The 22556-nt window shown below is 45.2% G+C and overlaps 1 protein-coding gene across 3 annotated transcripts in view; it reads right to left on the reverse strand.

Annotated features, from left to right (window-relative positions):
• Window positions 1-22556, reverse strand: part of LOC106150063 — a 173882-nt gene that overhangs the window by 45767 nt on the left and 105559 nt on the right. Inside the window, exons 1-2 of one of the 3 annotated variants that reach the window (XR_001236635.1) lie at window positions 10473-10604; window positions 9108-9191 (exon numbers count right to left, since the gene is read on the reverse strand). The exons of the other annotated variants lie outside the window; for them this stretch is intronic. The gene's annotated coding sequence lies outside the window, so the exon portion shown is untranslated. Of the gene's footprint in view, window positions 1-9107; window positions 9192-10472; window positions 10605-22556 lie in introns of those variants that run through there. 3 annotated transcript variants of the gene reach the window in all.

Here is a 22556-nt window from a genome sequence, read left to right on the forward strand (position 1 = left end):
AAGAACAACAACAAAAATAAAGTGCCAGGCAGGGGAAACCTTTAGAGAGAGGTAAAAAGTAGAGAAGAAAAAGAAAAAAAAAAAAAAAAAAAAAAAAGGCCCTCACCAGAAATCAGATGCCAGTGCTATGGTCTTCAACATCTCAGCCTCCAGAACTATGAGAAATAAATTTTTGTACTTTATAAATTACACAGTCTCAGATATCCTAGTATAGCAGCACAAAATGGCCTAAGACAACCAGAGATTTCAAGACAATTTCTCTTCTTGATCAACACAAACTGCTCTCTCCTCTCTCAATTTCTCTTGAAAACCAACCCCAAAAGATGATACAAATGCATTATAATTCAGACTCATTCTAAAGGTGAATCTCCAGAAAGAATGACTCATGTTAACCTAAATGACCAATCCCTCTGGACACTGTGACTTCATATCCCCCCAATTTCCAAATGAGTACTATTTTTTGGTAACTTAACTACCGTGGAGTGTAAAATAGCTCAGCCACTAGAAATGAAAATGATGGTTTTTTACCAACCATCCAAAGACAAAGACAAAGACAAGGGCAAAAACACTCCTACTATTTAAGTCTCTGGTTCTCAAATGTAGGTTCATGGTCTGGTCCCAAGAATACTGTAGAAGAATTACACACAGTGTTTGGTTTAAAATGCTGATTTCCAGACTTCAGGTTCAGAAATTCTGATTTAATCTAAAGTAAATCCCAAGAATCTACATTATAAACAAGCCAGAGATTCAGATGTACATCCAGGTTGAAAACCACTGACACTTATATGCCAGTGGTTATGTTTCTATGTATATTTTATTATTTTTATCACATATTTTCTGTCATTTTGAACCTAATATTTTTACCATTAAATCACAGGGAGACTCAGGGAAAGAGTAAAAATATCTTTATGCTGGTCTCATAGCCCCATCAGCAACTTCCATTTATATTTTGAGATTCTCATAGCACTAGCTGTTATAAAATTTCTCCTTGCTTTCAGTCCCTGGGTTTCATAAAAATGCTACTCAGTATTTAAGGTAGTAGTAAAGTTTTAAGACTTTAAACAGAAAGTAGTAAATAGAATTTAGGTCGTGTAATACAACTGATTCATTGGCTTCCTGGAACACCAGGGGGCACTGTGAGGAGACTCCCTGCTCTTAGTGGGAGGTGTGCTGGGCTCAACTAGTGATGTCTGCGTGGGCAGAGTCAACACCAAGGTCAAAGAAAAGATACTTCCTTCCAGCTCCACTTTAAGGTATATTACTGCCAAACGGGGAAGAGTATCAAAATTAATTTTAAAATTATATTTACATTTAAAGTTTCCATCCATACTTCAGCTGGGACCTTCTTTTCCATTATTATCATTTTCCTGACTATACTGAAGATGTGTTTTAGAATCTGTGTGGCCTGGTACAAGTAAAGTATAACATAATCTGAAATAAGACCAGAAACTCTAAAAGATGTTGGTGTCTTGTGTTAACAAGGACATACTGCAGTGAAAATAAAGAAGTCTTTCTCATCTTGCTGCTCTCCCTTGAACTATTCTTTCTATCCTAAATGTCTTTTTTTTTTTTTGCCTTTCTATGCTCTCTAAAGTGTTTTTATTGCAACTATTCTAACCATTTAAGGCAAATTAAGACCTATCTACCCCCTAATAAAAGATTTGACAAAATCTCTCATCCCTGATTGGAATTGTTCTCCCACAATATTTAGGGACTTCATGAAAGCATGCTTGACCACCTCATAATCCTGGTTACTAGTGTGTTTGTCTACCTCTTGCCCTGACTTGAGAGCCTAGACAGTAAGGACAGAGTCATACTCACTATTACATCCTCAGAGAACCCAGCAAGTTGAGTCATCCTTGTAGATCCTCAGTTGAATTAAAACCAAAAGGTATTTTTAGGCTTTGTTTTGGTTTATTTTTATAAGACTAAGAAATAAAATTAACAATGGGGTTGCTATGGTTTGGATAAGTGTCCCTCAAAGGGCTATGTATTGAAGGCGTGCTCCACAGTCCATGGTGCTATTGGGCAGAGGGAGAACAGTTAAGAGATAGAGCCAGTCACACAGAGATGTGCCTTTGAATGGGATATTGGGATGCTAGACTCTTCTCATCCTTCCTTTCATGGCCTGGTCGTGAGGTGAACAGTTTGCTCCCCACCATGATGTACTACCTTGCTTGTCCTCAAAGCAATGGGCTGACCAACCATGGACTGAAACCTCCAAAACTGTGAGCCAAAATAAACCTTTCCTTTTTTGAACTGATTATGTCAGGTATTTTGTTACAGTAACAGAAAGCTAGCATTGTTCAAGGGAACATCTTCCTGATGTTTTGTGTTCTCCTGGTGTATATGCATACAAGGAAGCTTATGTCAGCAAAGGCCCTTATCATTCCCCTTGCAAGACTCTCTCTCAGCTTCTGGGATGAGGCAAAAGAACTGACACCAGAGGGCCCCTTGCTGAGGGCAAATACAAGGAAGTTTGTCTGTGGAGTGTGAGGCATCTGCTGCAAAGCAGGCCCAGCAAGAATCAACAAAGGGGATAATGATACACTTTCCCAAGATGGCACTGGCCTAGAGATGTAGTCAGTCGAGTGACCAGGTGGCCCAGCCTCTGGCCCCTTAGTAACCCTCAGAGTAGCTGACTTTTGTGCACAGCTACATTTCCTGCCATCTCGGAGCCCAGGCAACAGTCCAGGCCCAGAAGCCCTTCTCTCCTCCCCACGGATAACAAGTGGCCAGGCAGGGAAGGCAGAAGGGGGGAGGGGCTGTGTTCGTCAACAAATCAGGGCTGAATCTGCGTCATTTGTAGTCACATCAGAGACTGAATTTGCTGGCTCAGCCTCTCAGAGGTGGCTCAGTTCACCCTGTCCACTACCCTCAAGGCACCTGTGTTTCCAGGGGGCTGCACATGGCACAGAGAGACCAAGAGATGGATAGAACAATGCTTACATACATATTTGGCTTTTCTAGAAAAGTCACTGTTTGTAAAATTATAGAATTGTGAGGCTCATCAGCACTGACAAGAGCATGTATTATAAGCTCTTTGTCTTATATATCAGAAAAATGAGACCTAGATATGCTTGTGATTTATTGTCTCCAGGGCATCCATCTGCTTAGTGGTGGAGAGTGAGCTATAGCCCAGGCCATTTGCTTTCCACATCAGCATTATTTCTAATGCAAGCTTCAAAAGATACTGAGTGTTGGTCATTAGCTCTGACTCAATATAAGAAAGAAAATACGTTATTTCTAAATGGACAATGATTAAAATGATAAACACATCCAAATGCTGCTCTCTATTTTGCCTCTTACTTCTCAAAATCATACTGGACAGACAGGTTAGTTTCTTCCCAGGAGAGAAAAGTTAAATTTTAGAAAACATTCAATCCTTACAAACACTCAAAAAGCAGATACCAAGACCTCTTCTTTCATAAAAGAGCAAATGAATTCTTAAAAACATGAAGGAACTAGCCCAAGAAGCAAAGCTTACAGATGGCAGAACCAGAGCTCCTGATTTCCAGGCCAGTGTTTTTCCACTCTTCTGCGGTGTCACTCTGTCTTTGGGATTTTTGACTTTCTGGGGCCAAGACAAGGCAAAAAGGCACATTAGGGCTACATGATCAAGGTAATTCCCAAGGGTCCTGCTCTGCTCACCCAATGGTCAGTCCCCTCTGTTCTCAGAGGTGTCCACCCTCCAGTGTGTGTGAATTATCCTGGAGCTTTAGGTAGAGGTAAGGAATACACAGAGGGAGAGCACAGAGGGCTTGCTTCTGGCCACCCCCAAGTTTCACCCAGAGGCACAGAACAGAATGGTCTGTCCTCCATGCTCATTTGTAATGTAGCCCCTCCCTCCCTTAGCAGGATGCGATGAGGACAGATGAGGTAATATACCTGAAGTGTGTTGAGAGCTTTCTAAGTGCTACATAAATATAACTATGGAGATGCTGATATGATAACAGTAATAACTGTGGTGATGATGGGGCTACATCCATGGTCATAATTTAAGGGAATATTTAAAATGAGAAAACCCCAATGAACTCAATCCACTGAACTTTATTTAGAAGACAGGATGCTAATAAAAATGTTATGGGTATGTGAACTCTTGGGAAATAATTATTATTTTCTTCTATTAAAAGGCTCATGAGATCCACTTCCAAAGTATAGTTCAGTTATTTGTGGGCTCTTTTCTACTCAAAGCAACAAGTTCTCCATTTACAAAGCAGCAGGTACTGCTGCCCTTCTATGCTGCAGCCCTGGATTTTGGAGAAGCAAATTACCTGTATTTCTATACCCACTGTCAGATATTTCTATTTATTGAGGGTGCTGGCACAAATAAGGAATCTGTCTTTAATATTCTTCTTGATCCTCCTTTTATCACCCATCCTCATTAAAAGCTGCTGTGTAGCTTGAGTTTAGAATCATTGATGAGTAAATCTTAAGTTTGTGCTACCTTTCTCAGAGTTGAGTAAGGTTTCAACCCAAAGCTAAATAAATCCCCACAAGTATAGAGGCAGCATGGAGTGTACGTGGAGTACCCACTGCAGAAGAATGCAGTCCTTCCTCTAAGTGTCTGATACCTGACTGTTCCATTACCCTGTTAGGGACATGGAGATGGGGAGATGAAATAGCCAGACTAGGGAGAAACTACAGTGGTAGGGAAAGATGTAGTAAATGGAAGCAACTCACAACGGGACAGGGAAAATGAGGAACCTGGTCAAGGGTGGACAGAATCCTATTCCAGGCCCAAGTAGCAGTTAGACCACCATTATCCTATTCTTCAGCTTTTCAATGGACTAGAAGTAGGGAGAAAACTACTTGAATTAAATTTCAACCTTGGCATTTTGAGAAACCCCTAACTATGAGCACCACCAGGAAAAAAAAAAAAAAAAGATAACCATCAACTTGCTTGTAAACATCTCCTAAAGACATCATGGAGAAGTGGACTCAGTAGGGGACTGAGACTGGCTGCAGAAGAAAACTCATTCCCATTATTTTTCTCAAAATATGAAATTTGCACTGAAAAAGACTGGACAAGGGGGCCATGTGGCACAACACCGGGCTGCTCTCGTCTGGGTGTGGAACATCTGTGCACTGGCATTTACATGCCTGTGGGCTGCAGACATCCTGGTTGGTCCCAGCATGAACACAAGGCAGTTTCCTGTAACACAGGAGACTAAAACCATGACAGGTAAACCTTAGGATTGCCATCCATGCTCTGGTGCAACCGGAATTGCCATCTCCTGGGATTCATAGGAAGAACTAGTTTTCAGTATCTCCTTCAGTATAGTTTTCAGTTACTACACTTATCTGGCTCAAAAGTTAGTGAAAATTTGTCACCATTTTTATTGATTCTCAGAAAGGAAAAAATCTTGCTATTGAGAGTCATAGGCCACTACAGTAGTCCATTTTATGTTGCCATAATAGAATATTCAATGCTAAGCACTTTATAAAGGAAAGAAGTTTATCTGGCATGATTCTGGTGGCTGCAAAATCCCAATAGCATAGCACCATGTCTGGTGAGGGCTCCTGGCAGCAATGCAATATGGTGAATAAGTAGACAGGAAACCATCCAAGTGTGGAAGGGACATACATTCAAGCAAGGAAGCAAAGTATCAGACAGAAGCCAGAGTTGCTCTTTTATGACAACACATTCTTGTGGAAACTAACACAGTCTTGCAAGACCACATTAGTGCCTTCAGAGGATGGAGCTCCCATGATCAAATCATCCTCCACGAAGCCAAGCTTCTTATAAATCTACCACTTGTCAATACCGTTACACTGGGGACCAAGCTTCCAGCACCTTGTTATGGCCTGGACCTTCAATGTCCCCCAAAGACCGATGTGCTAAAGACATGGTTGCCAGCCCTTGGTGCCACTTGGAAGTGAAGGAAGCTTTAGGAGGTGAGACCTAGTAAAAAGAAGTTAGAATATCTGGGAAGTACCTTGAAGGAACACTGGAACCCTCATCCCACATTTTCCTCTCTCTTTTTGTTTCCTGGCCACTATGAGGTAGACAGAGCTCCTCCAACACACGAAATTTCCATTATGTACTGTGCACCACTGACACAAAACAATGGGGCCAAGCAACCATGGACTGAAACTTCCAAAGCCATAAGCCACAAAATAAATCTTTTCTTTTAAGGTGATTTCTTCAAGTACTTTGTCACAGCAAAACTGACTAACATACACGTGCATCTTTGAGGGACATACGCAAACTATATCTGAACCACAGCAGCCACTTCCTACCCTTCTAAATTGAACATTCCAAAGTGAATTCAGCACAAAAGTACGTCTCCCTTTAATAAAGGGACTTATGAAACATGTATGTACTCCTCTATTACTTTAGACATTGAACACTTATGCTGAGACATTTCAGGCCATAGCATTCCTGGGGAAGCTGTGTCTACCCCTCTCTGCTCTTAACTGATGAAGAGTTTTAAGAAGTACAGCTAGGTTGAGTTCCCTCCTGGCTAGCCACTCTTTAGCTAATGGACTCAGTTTTGTTATACATAGAATGAAGTTTTTAAATTTTCAAATCTCAACATATTCCATTCGAGACGTACTTCTAGAGCTTTATCCCCAGAAGGCTTCAAGGACAGAAAAGGCACACTTCATTTAGAATGACTGAGCCAGAATATGCATATTGCAGGAAGAATAAAAGCCCTCAATTCCAAAAGGCTCTTAACCTTGCTAATTTATAGTGTTTCTCTTGCCCTCTGCCAGACTTTCTCTACCTAAAACTGTGCAATGATCAGTAGCTCCATTTTCTTCCCTTTTTCCTGGTCTCATCATCATCTAAATAATGTTTCCTGCATCCACTCTCACCCCATCCCAATAAGATATTAGGATTTGCCTCCAGAAAAAAAATGAGGCAATTCCCTCTCTTCTGTCTCTGTCTCTCTCACTCTCTCACTCTCTCGCTCTCTCATCACAGAAATCAAATTCTTTTCAAAGACAGCAACATGCAGGCACTACCACCCCCTGTCCTGCAGGGAGGGCCCTGTTACCCTTCAGTGCATGTAAGGCTGACATGCAGTGAGAGAGACAGGGAGTCATTGACCACACCAGCTTCAAGTTTCACTAGAAACTTAGCCTTTGGAGCTGATCATCAAAGAGAAAGCTTCCATCCTCCACATGTGTTGAGCAAAGGATGCTTGCATTTGGAAAATGCTGCTTAAATGCACAATACTTCAACATGACCGTGGGAGATGTTCTGCATTTCCCCAGCACTTGGTACTTTGCTAAATGCAATCCCTAGTCTAAAAACACATGAACCCAAATCCAAAGCCACTTCATCTTCATTCAGTAGACATATACCAGAATGCCAATTTGGCCTTTGACTAAAGGAAGGGAAGTTAGGATCAAAATGTGGACCATGACCAGTTTGTCATTCATAGCTAGTGTTCAGTCACCTCGGGCCTTCACTGAGATTCTGACTGCACTCTGGGCTGTTCAGATCACTCTCAAGAGAAGCTGTGAGTATCTGACCCAATATGCAAAACTCAGAAACACTGGCTAAAGGGGGAGGGGCTTAAAATGCTGACTAATATTTACATTCACTAGAAATTGCTGGGTAGTTGGCTTGCACAAGGGAAGTTCAATTTCACTTCTATGCCTCACAGATTAATGCTATTATGATTTATTCCTGAGACATAATATTTTATGTATGACATGTGTGATGTGCTGAAATATTTTTGTTGGGTGGCACATCCAGAAAGCTTAATTATTTTCAATATGGCTCTTGAACCACAGATACTTTGTACCCAGCCTTGTCCACAAAGAATATATCTAGACATTTCCATTGTTCACAATAAGGAGAGAGAAAGAGAGAAACAGACAGACAGACAGACACAATCACAGACACAGATAGAGAGACAGAGACAGAAATGGGGATGAGGAAAACACAAAGTTTTTCAAAAAAACTTTTGTTCATTTATTCAAAATTCTCACTGGGATTGAGCTATCTACAGACAATTTGGCCTAAGAAAAACCTTTCCATATGGTTTTATTGTCCTGGTATTGGACAGCAGAATTAGTTTTTTAAAAAATGCATCTCCTATACATTACTTCATCAAAACACACTTAGAAGTTAAATATCTTTATTTACTCCATCACTTCCCCATGTACATTCCCACTCCCATGCAAGGCAGACCTCATTTTTTCCCAGGAGAAGAAAGGCAGAGTAAAAAGGCTGACAAAAACAAAACAAGAATTCTTCACTTTCAAGTTATAGGAGTGATCTCTGCAATATAAAATTTTCCCCAAATAATTTTTACTTTCCTGGATTTACCATGCTACTGACTTTAGAATGCAACTCCTACCTGAGATATGACCCAGATGTGTCTCCAGAATGTGTAACCACTTATAAACTAGCTCAGATGGAAAGCCTCAGTGCAGATCCCTACCCCTCACTGCTACTCACGTCCCTTCTCCTCCAAAATCTAGCTGGCAGACCTCATAGGAGCTTCTCAGCTTAGTTCCCTTGACCATTCACACTGCCCACTTGATTGGCTTGCGAGGTACGGAGGGGATGAGCAAAGCACAGTTCCCGGTGTGTCTGGGTGAGTCATGGAAGTATATCTCAGACACCACATCTGACCCCTGGCCCCTTCCTCTCTGGTGCTGCTCCCCTGCTCTGCTTTCCAGCTGCCGTGACCTGGGCAACTCACCTCCACCACACACTTCTGCCATGCTGTTCCTGCCTTAGAGCCAGCCAACCATGGACAGAATCCCCTGAAACTGCAAGCCAAACTAAACCTCTCCTCTTCTAGATTATGGGTGTCAGGTATTGTGTCTCGGTGATGGAAAGCTGGCTAATACACTCCTTAAACATAAACAGAGGTCACTTTAAATATTTACACCCAACACTAGTCATGCCTTTAGGGACACATGGCTCCTGTGCAAGGTGTCTTTGCACACTTTCCATTTTCCCTGTTTCTCTCTGGCTAACACAACTCTGGTTCTGCTTTTTAATCTCTCCCTAAATACCTCTACCCACAGAATAAGCAAACACTTTGTGGCCCAAGAAGCTCCTCTGTCTGGGTAGCAAATATATCACTGTTCAGCTGAAAGTCATGTCACTCCCATGTCCTCCCATGTTCTCCACATACCATATGCCTGTTGGGATATCTTACACCTCAGTCTTTCCCTCTGCCAAGTGGGTTGCAAGGCGTGGATACCATTTGCCAGGAAACCTGGGGAGATCAATCATAATGTCAAAGAATGCCATTAAACCAGAGGGAGACCCAGAAAGGAGCAAGAGCTCACTCAAGTCACTAAGCCATCAGGGCAGGACGAGGAGCCACCGTTCACCTCCACCCCCAGACCCCAAAGCTCCTTCCTCCTCACAAAATCTCCATACACAAGGGTCCCCTAGTCCACCCCCAGCTGGCCAAGAGTCCAGGCAGTAGGCAAAGCCCCCATGGGAAGAGGGGGGCACTTTTAATCCTTGGTCAGAGGCCTCCAGCCACCTGGAAGCTGGGCTCTGACACCCCCACACACACTCCCACCCCACACCCCGCATCTGGGTAACAGCCTCCACTCAGCATGTGTAACTCAGCCACATGACACCGAAATGCTAAGTGAAGAGCAATTAACTTTTGCTTCTGAAAACCCACTTTAGCTTTCCATAACTCTTTGGGGGCCATTTCAACTAAGCCAAACCTCCCGCACATTCTCCCTCAGCAATAAATTACCTTCCTGGCTTTAATTAGCTGCTGGAGTGCAAAGCGGGCTGGGTGCTGACGTGGCAGCTTTCCCCACAGGTCCCATTCTGTCAGACTCCAGGAGAATGGCAGCTGCAGGAAGTGCGGGCCACCTCAGCAGGGACATGGCGGCCACAGGCGCCTCACCTGCCCACAGGTGGGAGGGGCTCAAAACCCGAGCCTCCTGGGGTCCGAGTCTAATTATGAAGCCAGTCAGAGGCGCTCTGGCCTTGACCGGCACCCACCTGGCCCTTGCTGATGTGGCCCAGGCCAGCTGCTTCTCTCCCTGCAGACCTTCCTTCCTTCACAGGGCCCCCGCACGTGTGCAGGCATGCACCAGCCCCCAGGTAGCCAATATCTTTATCTCCTTTATTCTTGCTAAGGGAGAAATTACTGACAGAGCTTAACATATAAGACCTCCCAGGAGACACTGCTGTATAATTGTGAACTAAGCTTGAATCAAAATGAGTAAATCTCTAAGAATGTGATTTTAGTCACATCTTCTAGGCCAAAATAGTATTCACTGGAAAAGAAAGGAGTAATAAGGCACCCTGGGAATCCCCAGCATCACTCTGAACCCCAGATTAGGATAGGCAGCATACAGTTCTATCTCTAACTAGAGTGTGACTGTCAGTAAATCCCTCTGTGGTTCCACGCCTGCATGAAAGGTGGGTAAATACCCCAGAGTTCCCTGGGGCTTGGCCACACTCTGAGTCATACAAGAGCATGTGTGTGCATGCATGTGTGGAAACAGGAAGTTGCATTCTATACCAGGTGGCAGTGCATCCTCCTGCTTGTGCTTTCTCAGAGTCTGCACCGTCGAAGCAATGGCAGCATCCACAGAGGCCTGAGTTTCCGCTGGGTGGCCCCTGCCTGTCCCTTGAGGATCCCTGGAAAGGACAAGGCCACTCCTCAGCCCAGTGGAAGAGCCTATGCTGAGGGCTTCTCCTTTGGGCCCCAGCTTACACCTCCTCTGACAATCCATGACCTTCCAGAGCCCAGTTATGGACTGCTTTCTTCCACCCTTTCTTTCTTGAAGAAAAAAGAAAAAAAAACTTTTTTAAATAAAATATTTCAAACACAGGCCCACTGCCAGGCCGCCTGTCACAGGCCGGTGACAGGCTGGGGCTCTCCACACCCATCCCTCTGCTTGAGGGTGTCGGGCTGAGCAGGGCACTCATGCTGGAGCCCCTGCAAGTCTCCACGCAATTTCCCTCCTGCCGCCCCAATTAACAGGCTGCCTGTCAGCCAGGCAGGGCTGGTGGCGGGCAGGTACTGAGCTGTCACTGCGCCAGACGGGGCTGCGCCAACACCCACCTCGGCTGCCCTGCCTGCAGGCACACACACACACATACACACACACACACGCACGTGCACACACACACACCGTCTGCCTCTCACCAGCCTGTCACACACCCTGCTCGGTGAGGATGAGGAGCGTGTGGTTCCCCCGGAGGGCTGGGGAGGTGGTGCAAGCAAGGCCTCGGTTGCCCCTCTCTGCATGGCCTGGGATGGCCCAATATCAGAGGTCCAGCTATCCCATCCCATCACTTGGACACTGGTGATCTCAAAAGGGTTTGTAGTGAGGAGCCCAGAGAGGGGCAGGATCTCCCAGAAGGTCTGTGACACAGTCTTTGTGTCGGTTCTTTCGGAACCAAGAAGTGGACAACCCATGTCTGTTCCTGTGGAGAAATGTGACAGGACCTTCTGAGTCAAACCCTTGTAGCATTTCCTGTCCCAGCCAACCCTCCCCTACAGCCTGCTTTCCCTCCTGGCTGAGATTCCAGGAGGCCTTACAGCTCTACCTCCTGCCCTAGTATGTCCCCGTACATTGCGATTTCTGGCTCCAATTCCACAGGTAAAACCCTTGGCCTCCCCCCAGTCACAGGGACTGCATTCACACAGCCAGGCCTCCTACAAAAACCAATCCCTCCAATGCTGACATGATCCACCTCAACCTACTCCATGATCTGAGGGGGAAATCCTTCCCTCACCAGTTTTCCTGGTGTTCTAGGGAACACCAGTCTCTAAGAGGCTCCCTCTCTTCCTCTCTGAATAGATGAATGAGATCCACCCACCCATGCTCCTCCAAAACAAGGTGATGCCCTCTACACAGACTGCTGTGTGGGCCACACCTTTCAGAGTAGGGTAGCATGCTGGCCCTGATTGTTCCCTGCCGTCCAAGGTGGAAAGCAATACTCATGTGTGATGATGTTGACCTGCTACCTTCAGGAAAACATCTCTGCCCTTAACTTCTCTTTACACCAGTCGAGCAGGAAGTCTACTCTCTGTGGCACAAATTCATGGCTTTGACCATATGGGTAGCAAGCTGGGTGGGAGCATGTGTACTTATCCTAGAAATCATTCAGGATGCCTCAGAGTCAGTGTGAGACGGGGAGAAGAAAAAGTGGACCATGCTGGCAAAGGAAGGGAGGAAGGAGAAGACTGAAAATGAAGGTAGATTCAAGAACTAGAGGGAAGAAACTTCCCACATGGGTCTTCCTGCTCCTAGTGTTGAGGGTGAGTTTGCCCACTATAAGTACTCCACAAACATTGATTGGCTAAATGAAAGAGGAATGGGGTCAGATTATTTGATGGCTCTCCTACACTGTTCAGTACAAGGAAGACTTAGTATTTGTCCCCAGTGACCTCAGTTCAACTACTATCACCCTCTACATTGCCCCTCTACATGAGGGAAGAAAGAGCTTACAGGAAAGAAAGCAAGAATAGAGAATAGTGAGTAAACTCACATGGACCACTCCCAGCAACACCCTCCTTCCTACCATGTTAACCAGGGATGCCAGCAGGTACGGCAATGGCCAAGTAGCTCTAGGAAGCCATCGTATGGTTAAAATTTACAAAATTGGTTCTAGGAGAGAAGGAAAGGAAGAAGAAAAGGAGAAATGATGCACTCCAAACTAAAGGTACAGAAGAACTTACAAACCATACAACCTTCCACTCGCATGTGACAGCATCCCCCACCCCTTGTAAAGGAGAATATAAAGTTATGGAGATGCAGATGGATAGAACCTAAATGCCAGCATATAGGGAAAAACAAATTTGTTCATTATAATCCAATTTGTGCTTATACTGTGAAAGGTAATTTTTTGCCTCAAAGAGATGCCCGTCCCTTATGAAAGCCACTTAGACTCTGAAGAAGTGCTCAAGGGTCTGAAATTTGAATTTCACACATGCTTTGTACACTTGATAGTGCTGACACCAACGTTCAAGCCATGGGAGTCTTCACTCTTTCACAACAGATCTACAGATAGGGCCCAGATAACACATTTGTTAATTTCTTCTCTGGATTTGTGTGTGGAAGTGTGTGCATAACACATGCAGAAGGCGATATCATTTTTCCAATGGAGTTTCAGTAAAAATAAAAAGACGCAGGCCAAGATGGAGAAGAGAGCATTCCACCTCATCTCTCTACTGTCCGAGGCTTGCTGAAGCCCAGCCAACCAGCAGTAGGAGCCATGCCTTCACTTTCATCACAAAACCACACCCACACGTGGCTTAGAAACCAGGTTCCTCGCCCAGTGCTAGGCCCTGGCCTTTGCTCCAGGCCAGGCAGGACAGGAGTCAGAAGCTAGAGATCAGAGGTTATCACTCTTTTTCCCCAGTCTTCAGCGGGACCCTGATTCTGAGTTGCCTTCCCCGTTCTTATTTCTTACTCTGGGATTCAGGCTGAACCAGAGAAAAATTGAATTCCTGACTCAACATACCAGGTGCTCAGTGAAAGAACACTGAGTGGTACTGGTGCCATGGAATGGAGTACAGTGGTCTTAAATAGGCGGAAGATAGTTTAGAAAAACCCCACTGCCGTCCAAAGGGATATTTCTTTCCCTCAAGCTGCACCACTGGAAGAAGATGGACTGCCATGGAGTCTAAGGCATACTACAGTGTAGAGTATAGTCTACACAATACAGCCCAATTTATAGCATATAGCATAGTCCGTAGCATATAGCATACATAGAAGAGTATATGCCACAGCACATAAGATGGCAGAAAATATACAGCCTAGACTATCTCTTATGCCATATAGCACAGTCCACAGCATATGTAGCACAGCATATACTATAGCATACCATCTGGTCTGTAATACATAGTATATCTGAAACTTACAGAATAGGCTTTAAGCATAGTATTATGGTTGAGATCTAAAATGTCCCCCAAAAGTCTCATGTGCCCACAAGCAGGACTTTTGAAAGATGATGGATGATAGGGACGTTATCCTCATCAGTGCAGTAATCCACAGATGAGCTCTTAGCTGAATGTGGTGGCAAGAGGTGATGTTCAAAAGAGAAACGTCACTGGGAGGTATACTCTCGTCTCCAGCTCCTCCTTTCTTACTGTGCTTCCTGGATGCCACTGGTTGAGTAGTCTTCCTCTCTCAGGTCCCCCCCATCACGCTGTTTCTACCTTAGAGCCAGCCAATCACAGACTGAACCCACAAGAAACTGTGAGCCAAATAAATCTCTCCTCCTTTAAAATGTTGGTGTCAGGTACTCTGTCCTAGCTATGGACACACAGTGCACACCACATAGATAGCATGGTTGACAATATGCTATAGCCTGGAGCCTACTTGATTATAAACCAACGTCTGTACCTTGTAGTAGAATTTTCACATACAGCCAAAGATAATCTTAAATACTCTAACAAACTAATGTGATACTGTTGTTACCTCCATTTGATATATGTGGAAACTCTGGCCCAGAGAACCTGAATAATTTATTCAAGTTCATACAGTTAGGATACGGCAGAGAAGGAATTTGGACTTAGCCTTCTCTGAATAAGTTAGGAGCAGACAAGCAGGAGACCCCCACCTCTGTGAGGAACATTATTCGGCGGGCATATCTTGAGGACCCACGACAGACATGGGTGCGGCACCATCATCCTGCATGGCTCGCTGAGAGACTCCCACCCTAGGACTCTCTTGCTCAGAGCTGTCCTTGCTGCTCCTGTGTGGGAGGCAAGGGGAGACAGAATCAGTCGTGAAAGGGAAGGCCGCGACACAGGGGCATGTGGCATGATAAGAACACCCAGATAATGACTACATCACCTGGCCCCATCCCCAACTCGCTCCCACCCCCAGCCTAGCCCTGCTCCCTCCTGTCTGTGTCTGCACCTCGGTTACAGGGACAGCCCTACACTTCAGGGCTGCAGCATTTCATGTAAAGTTCTTGATACTAGATGTCTGTCAGTGGCAGGCAGGACAAGGACAGTGAGTGTGGGAAGAACAGATCAGAAGAGTAGGCAGCAGGATGCAGAGACAAGAGGCCCCACATCCACTGGAAGAGGGAAAACTCAAACACTGCATCCATGGAAGCCAAGTGGCCCCATTCCATGCCCACATCCTCCCTCCCAGCAGCATCCAAGTTCCCCTCCAAGCTTCACAACCTAGTCCCAAAAGCAGTTTCTAAAGGGGAATTTCTGTGCCTAGATTGAATGTACGCTCTCTCTTTCTCCCCTCTGTCTCCCCCTCCTCCCAACTCCCATCAGCCTCCCATGTAGGTTTCAGTCCATGGCAGGGCAGTATGGCAGAAGAGAAAGAGCTCATGGCATGGCAGCAGGAAATAGGGAGAGACCAAGCAAGGAGGGAGAGAAACAGAACCTTCCAGGCCACATCTCTTCTGACCAGGCTTTACCTGCCAACAACTCACCCGTGGACTAATCCACTGAAGAATATCATGCCCCCATGGTCCCATCACCTCCCAAAAGCCCCAGCTATGAGCACATGTGGCTTTGGGAGGAGCAGAAATAAATAGAAACCATAACAGCCACCTTGTGGTACATGCAATCTCTGGTCACAGTCCTCGCCTTCCTTGTACCCGACATCCACCTGTACCTGCTGCCTTCCAGACACTGGACTCTGTGCTTGCAGGAATACAAAGAAGTGGCAGACAAAGTCACTGCCTTGAAGACAATTACAGTCCATGAAATCAAGAGTTTTTATTTTGCTACTACAAGTGTACGCAGACCAATACCAATCCATGCCTCAGTTGCCCTTCTGAGTCCTGTGGCAAACCTCACAATCCTCTCTCATTAAGGCTCCTAGCAAGGGCTGGGGATTTAGCTCAGCGGCAAAAGCGCCTGCCTGGCAAGCACAAGGTCGTGAGTTCGGTTCCTGGTACCAGAGAAAAACCAAAAAAAAAAGGCTCCTAGCAAGAGCAGACCATTCCTGGGGGGGGCGGGTGATGACGGCATGCATGGCACACCTAATCTCTGCTGGGTCAAGAGGTTTGACAAATATTCACTGGGCCCCCGGCTGTACTCTTCAAGTGAGACATTATTAACTCTACAAGGAAATCATGCCTCAGAGGAGTCAAGCAAACTCCCCGATCCCCCAGCCAGGAAGGGCAGAGATGGGACTGAACTCACACTCTCCAAAATGCAGTGGAATCACCCCTGCGTAGAGTGGAGAGCTGAATCACAGTAATAATTGAATAAAATGTCAGCAGCAATTTCCACAGCACTTACTGAACACATGCAAAAAACAGTGTTTAGATTGATGCTGCAAATGGGGACAACGTCTTTGGAGAGCAATATGGCAATATCGATCAAAATCCTACATGCACAAATCCTGAGTGCCAGAAATTTCATTTATATGAATTTATCCAAGTGTACAAGGATTCTCACTGAAGCACTGCTTGTAATAGAAAAAAGCTGGAATCGCCTAAGTGTCCATCAAGAAGTAATAGGTTAAATAAACCAGTTCATCCACAAAATGAAATATTAACACCATGCATACATTAAAAAGAATGAGGTAGGGCTGTGGATACTAACATGAATGCATGTCCATAAAAGGATCCTCAACAGAACAGCAAGCTGCAACACTACAGGCATGGTACGATCCCTAAAACATTTTATACATAACACACAGCATAGCCCCACTGGAAATGCCTGGAAAATACTGTACACTCTAAAGGGCAGTTGGGGAACAAGTGACTTCTCTCAATGATTTGCACTGTTTTTACAAACCCTATATTGCTTTCAAAGGTTTTAATAATACTGATATAGGTCACTATGCACCACCTGTTGCAAAGCAGTCCTTCAGAGAGAAGTAACTGAGGACCAGGAACACAGTCCACACTGTGGACCAGGATCCACAGTGTGGCTCTACCCTCAAGGAACCCACAGCCTGAGGCTTTGGTTCCTCTGTGGCTTTGGTGGCAATGCAATTTTTGAGTACTCACATTTCACAATTACCTCTTCTTTTCTTCAAGAGCTGAGACACCTGAAAGGAAGCAGAAAGGTCACAGTGTATGTGACTCAGAAGAGCTAGAACCAAGCCTGGCTTTAGGACTCTGGATGGGTCATGGCTTTCCCGAGAGCCCAAGATTTCTTATCTCTAAACAGGTGCAATGCTAGCACCTACCACCCAGGATTGCTGTGAGGGTTCACTAGAACAAAGAAGGTCAAAGCACCTCTTAAAGACCGGGTTGGAAAGTGACTAAAGGAATTGAAGTCATCTGCAATTGGTACCTCCCACTGGAGAAGCTGGGTCATCAGAAAAGGACAGTCACACTCAGCCATGGCGCCAGCCCCTCCCCTTCTGCATTAGCTTGACAAAGTGATGGAAATCACCAAGCGCTCACAAACTCTCTAAGAACATCACCCACCTCCTAGGGCTGGAGGTCTGGGATTATATGGCCAAGGAAAATGACCCTCCTGCTGAGTGAACCTCCAACAATGAGCCTTCTGCGTCAGTTTCTAAATCCCCAAGTAAATAGCGGTTCATTGGTCTGTTGATTAAAATCACTGATGGCGGACCTGATGGCTGCCTGGAGACTCAGGGAGCTGAAGCAGCAGCGAGGCCACCCAGGAATCCTTCAGCAAGGAGCCTCCTGTGGTTCCTAAACTTAGCCCTTCCTTTACGCCCTCTCCCTCCCTTCTTTCTCCCTCGTTTTCCTACTACTGCACACCCAGACCCACCATGAGTCAACTCTCCCCACATTAACAGAAATTAGCTTCTATAAGAACACCCCTGGGCTGGGGAAAATAATCATTAACTTAATAGGCTGGTATAATTACATTAAATAATGATGCTCATCATAAGAATATGGACTTTGGAATAAGAAAACTAAGTTTGAATTCTAACTCCACCACTTCCTGGAGAAGTAATCTGGGATCACTAAACCTGAGTTTCCCCAGTAAGTTGGGGTTGATCATAAAACAATTCACACAATTGTTAGAAGATAAGTAGGGGAAGCCACCACCTCACACATGTAAGTCCCTAATGCAGGCAGGCGGGTTTCACTGAGCACCTACAGCTAAGTTTCTGTGTTAGTTAAGGTGATTGTCTCAGTGTGTGCAGGGAAACATGGCTCTAGAAGGCCAATCCATTATCCCAGAGTCATTCAGCTGGTTAAGGGGACCCTAGATATGAAGATTTCCGGTGTTCTCCCTGGTGCGGGCAGGTCACAGGAAGGCCGTGTTTATGGGCTTCTCTTGTCTTCTGCTCAGGGAAACCAAGGACAAGTGCATCATTCTTATCAGACTCACCCCCATTTCCATTAACATGGCCAGGGGAGTCAAGATGTGTACAAGCCCCAGAAGTATCCGAAACTGGAAAGCAAGGCTGAGTCACAGGAGAAGGGTGATAAGGAACAGCAAACCAAAAGGGTTCCAGGAGTGGATGCCAGCCCCACCCACAGGCCTTTCACACCAGCAATGCTGAGGCTGCTTCAATGCCTCTGAAAATTCCCAAATCCTTCTGTGATCTCAACCAGTTGTGCAATCATTCTATAAATATTTGCTGAGAACTTGCTCTGAAAAGGCACAGGGCTGGGCCTCAGGAGCTAGAAAAATGAGCTCATTGTGCTCTCACTGTGTTCCGTGTGTTGTTACCTGTCCTCCCCAGAATGTGTTTGCTCTGTGAGGAATGCGCAGTCCTGCTTCTCGGTAGGAGAAGATGCAAACACATAGAGAAGTCATTAATCCCACGGTAGGAGGGGCTAGGATCCCAGTGGAGGGGCCAGCACTAGGAGCTATAGGCTTGCCAAGGAAAAAAGTTTCACAGCTTAGCAAAGCAGTGGACAGCATAGCCTTTGCTTCCATGTGAGTTTTGAGTGACTATTCCTGTCTACTGGTGTGGAAGGGTGGAGTTAAAGCAGTTATGCCTCTTCTGGGTGTGTTATTATCAAAATTTGTAATTACATAATAGAACATCATAGAAACCATCAGATTCTAATAAACATACCTTCAAAAATAAAGCACTTCCACCTGCATGTAGTCCTGGGCCACTGTGGAAAGTGTAGTATCTCTGGCTGTGGGTTGCATTCCAAGTTTGAAATGCACTGAACTAGAATGGTGAGGGAAACAACCCTAGAAACACAGGTACCTTGTTTAGAAGGAAAGGTGAGAGCAACAATGAGAGCTAGAGAGGAGAGAGATCAGTAGAGATGCCTGATCTCCTGGACTCCCCTGCTGGAGTCAGACGCTCTCCCCTGCTCCTTCCTAGCTTCCTCTCCGCACTCTCCCACACAGGAGAAGGCAGGGACTAGCACGCTGCCAAGACAAGCAGCCATAGCTCTCTGAGCTCCCTGATGCTCTGCACCAGTAGTCCATTCAGGTGTGTTATTTGGAGGCCAGGTAAAAAGAAGTGGCTGTCACCTTCCTCATCCGGCAGCAGTGAATATTAACTGAACACAGATGCCTCTTACCATTTTTCATCATAGTATGAGCATCCCTCAAGCAGAAATTATACCCTCTACTAATTTTGTAGTAAACCATTCCCCACTGGTACTGTGAACAGCATTGGACACATGGTAGACCTTTGATACTGTTACTTAACTTGAAAACTGTGCTGAGTAAAAAAGGAGAAAACAAAAAAGGGAACCCTTGCCCATTATGGGAATGTAAATTAGTATAGCAATCATGGAAAACAGTTAGGGAGGTTCCTCAAAACATTAAAAACAGAACGACCATACCAGCAACCCCACTACTAGATAAAGACACAAAGGAAATGATCAATATGTCAAAAAGACATCTGCACTGTCATATTCATTGTTGCACTATTCACAATAGCCAAGAATGGAAACAACTGAGATGTCTGATGGATGGATGAAGAAAATGCAGTACATATATGCAATGGAATGCTATTCAGTCATGAAAAGAAATAAAATCCTGTCACTTGCAGTGACATGGAGGGAACTAGGAAACATCATGCTAAGGGAAAAGGCTGGCACAGAAAGACAAATACCACACGATCTCACTCATATGTGGAACCTAAAAACTGTTGATCCTACAGAAGTTGAGAGTAGAACTGTAGTTACCTGAGTCTGGGGGCAGTGGGGAGGGGAGGATAATAAAGGTTGATTGATGGGTACTGGTGTCCTGCCACTAAGCAGGGTGACTACAGACAACAAAGTCATACTGTCCACTCAGACAGCGAAAGAAAGGGTTCTGAAAACCATAAAGACACAATAAATGCTTAACCTAAACTAACAATCCACAATGTATGCATGTATGGAAGTGGCACATTACCTTATCATTACATACAACTTCTGTGATTTTATGTATCAGTTTAAAATAAATTTAATGTTTTAAAGAAAGGAAAACTTAATGCCAGTCACACTGACTCATACACCAAGATGATAGTAGTAACTCCAACACACACACACACACACACACACAGATACACACACACACTCACAGCATAGGAGAGTCACCCCCTCCACACTCAGAAATGCATCACGCTTAATGTAACATGGTTGAAACTTTACTAACTTTTAAATTTTAACATATATTTATTAGTGCATATCAATTTTACAAAATATGGGATGGCACTATGGCATGTGCATACATGCATATAACATTACGGTCATGCCCTTACATCCCTCCCTTACATCACCCTTCCCTTACTCCCCTCCTCCTCGCTAATAGTCTTCATTCCACTTTCATGTAATTTTTTCTTTTTGAGATTCTACATATTGGGCTGGGAATATAGCTCTGTGGCACAAATGCCTGCCTAGCAAGTGCAAGGTCCTAAGTTCGATTCCCAGTACCTAAAAAAAAAAAAAAAAAAAGCAGTCTTGAGATTCTACATATTATGGAAAAAAGATGGCGCTTGTATTTCCAAGTCTGGCTTGTTTCTCTTAACATGATGATCTGCATCCTTATAACTTTCGAGCAATGGGCCTGGATTTTCATTCTTCCCTGGGTCCTACAAATGATGCAAATGATCTTGACCACATCTACAAAAAACCACTCACTGCACATTTTCAGGGTGTGCCGATCTGGTGAGAACCCACTCTTCCAGGAGTTACTGCAGGTGGTGCTCTCTGAGCTGGGGTGTCGCTCAGGGTCACAGCACTCACCTAGCATGCACAAGGTCCTGGGTTCCTGCCCCAGCAACACACACATGCACACACACACGCACACACATACACTTATCACCTAGTCAAGAATGAGACTCCACGTCACTGCTGATCAATCCTGCTAAGAAAATGCCAGACAATGGTGGCAGTTTACAGGGCTGTGGTCCAACGCTGAACTTAGGCTGTGGGCAGTGAGTACCAAGACCTTTCCCGTTACTCATGATGCCTTCCTGGATCCAGAGTCAAATCAGCCTTTGAGATGAAAGTTTAACTAGCTTGCGTAAAAGAGAATCTACACAGAAAGCCCAAAGTAGTCCAACTCATTTCTTTCTCCCTACAAGTATCATCTAAGCATTCACTATGAGCAAAGCCTTCTTGTCCAGCTCTTTATCCACCCAAAGGCATGCCCAGATTCCTAAGGAGAACTGTTTATGAGATAAGTACTTTAAGAGTTCAGATAAAGAGGAGATTTCTGCAAGAAAGGGCTTGAAGGAAATGGAATTTCACCTGAACCTAGAAGGAGCAGGGATAAGCCAGCCTTTGAAAAGACAATAGCATGAGCAAAGGCCCATGGTGGCCACGTATCCTTCTCTGCAGGGAGACCTGGAGAGTGACCACTGAAGCTGGGTGTGGTGATACACACCTAAAATCCCAGCACTCTCAGAGGCTGAAGCAGGCAGATTGCAAGTTTGAGCCCAGCATGGGCAACTCAGCAACTAAATGAGACCCTGTGTCAAAATTTTAAAATATGAAAAGATCTGGAATGTCATTCAGTGCAAAGGCCCTGCTTTCAATACCCAGTTCTCAGAAACAAAAATAGGAAGATGATAGATGATAGATAAATAGATAGATAGATAGATAGATAGATAGATAGATAACCGACAGACAGACAGAGTGCTCATTGGGCCAGATAGAGGCACCATGTGGGAAGAAGCAAAAAATATAAAGATTCCAGGGCAGGGATACCTAGGGGGCTTTTCAGGCCAGTCACAAGAATGATCTGACCTTATGGGTCATGAGGAAGCAGATCCACCCCATGCCTGGTTCCACCAGGGGACGAAAGCCAGGAAAAATCGCATTGCAAGGCTGTGCTGCCCCAGGAATTATCCTCCCACACAATATGTGCATGTGACTGGGTCCAGACCTGCCACCTGGGCCCAGCCAAGGGCCACACAGCTCTCTCAGGAGGAGGGAGCCTGCTCTGCCCTCTAGGGCTTGTGCCGCCAGCCTGGGCCTGGCTTCTGCTGCCTTGCTCTCCTGATCCTAGCTGTCCTGCTTGGGAGGTTCAGCCAAGCCCTGACGAGGTAAGCCCCATCTGCTGCGGCTCCCCAGTGGGCTCTGTCCATGTGGATATGGCACATTACACTTTGCAAAGTACTCCTTATTTAACCGTCAAGAGCTTGGGGAGGCAGAATACAGAGAGGAGATTCAGTGATAGGGCTCAAAGCTGGGAGCACTTGACTCCAAATCCATGCAACTTCCTCCAGCCCAGAACAGAGACAGCCTGGTTGCTTCTCCACATCCCTATGTCCTC

Source organism: Chinchilla lanigera, unplaced genomic scaffold (genome assembly GCF_000276665.1).
Source record: "Chinchilla lanigera isolate Chin_1 unplaced genomic scaffold, ChiLan1.0 scaffold00062, whole genome shotgun sequence".
In the NCBI taxonomy this organism is placed as follows: Eukaryota; Metazoa; Chordata; class Mammalia; order Rodentia; family Chinchillidae; genus Chinchilla; species Chinchilla lanigera.